The following is a 460-nucleotide window of genomic DNA, read 5'->3' as shown; positions in this document are numbered from 1 at the left end:
TTTTTTTCATATTACCTGGTAAAAAATAGTAATATGAATACATTAAAAATAATTAAAAAGATAATTTTCGCACTATTTGTTTTAGAAAAAATCAAGTTCGAAGAAATGTAAATAAATTATTTACGTATAATTATGTATAAAATTATGCATAATTACGTATGAGAAATTTCTTTTACATTTTTCCAAACTTGTTTTTTTCTCTAAAACAAATAATGCGAAAATTATCCCTTTAATTATTTTTTATGTTTTCACTTTACTATCATTATTTCTATTACACTAAGAAATTTTACAACACACACACACAGAAAGAAGGATGTATGAACATGTGTGGACATATTTCATATATAATTATACAGGTTTATGAATATTTATACATGTTTATGTATGTTTATATATATTTATACATATTTGTGCATTAAAAATTTTTTACCGGGTAGTTATCAGTTTATTAAAATATTAT

The sequence above is a fragment of the Trachymyrmex cornetzi genome, unplaced genomic scaffold, assembly GCF_001594075.2.
Source record: "Trachymyrmex cornetzi isolate Tcor2-1 unplaced genomic scaffold, Tcor1.1 scaffold1160, whole genome shotgun sequence".
NCBI classification, from domain to species: Eukaryota; Metazoa; Arthropoda; class Insecta; order Hymenoptera; family Formicidae; genus Trachymyrmex; species Trachymyrmex cornetzi.
This window is presented reverse-complemented; position numbering follows the sequence as displayed.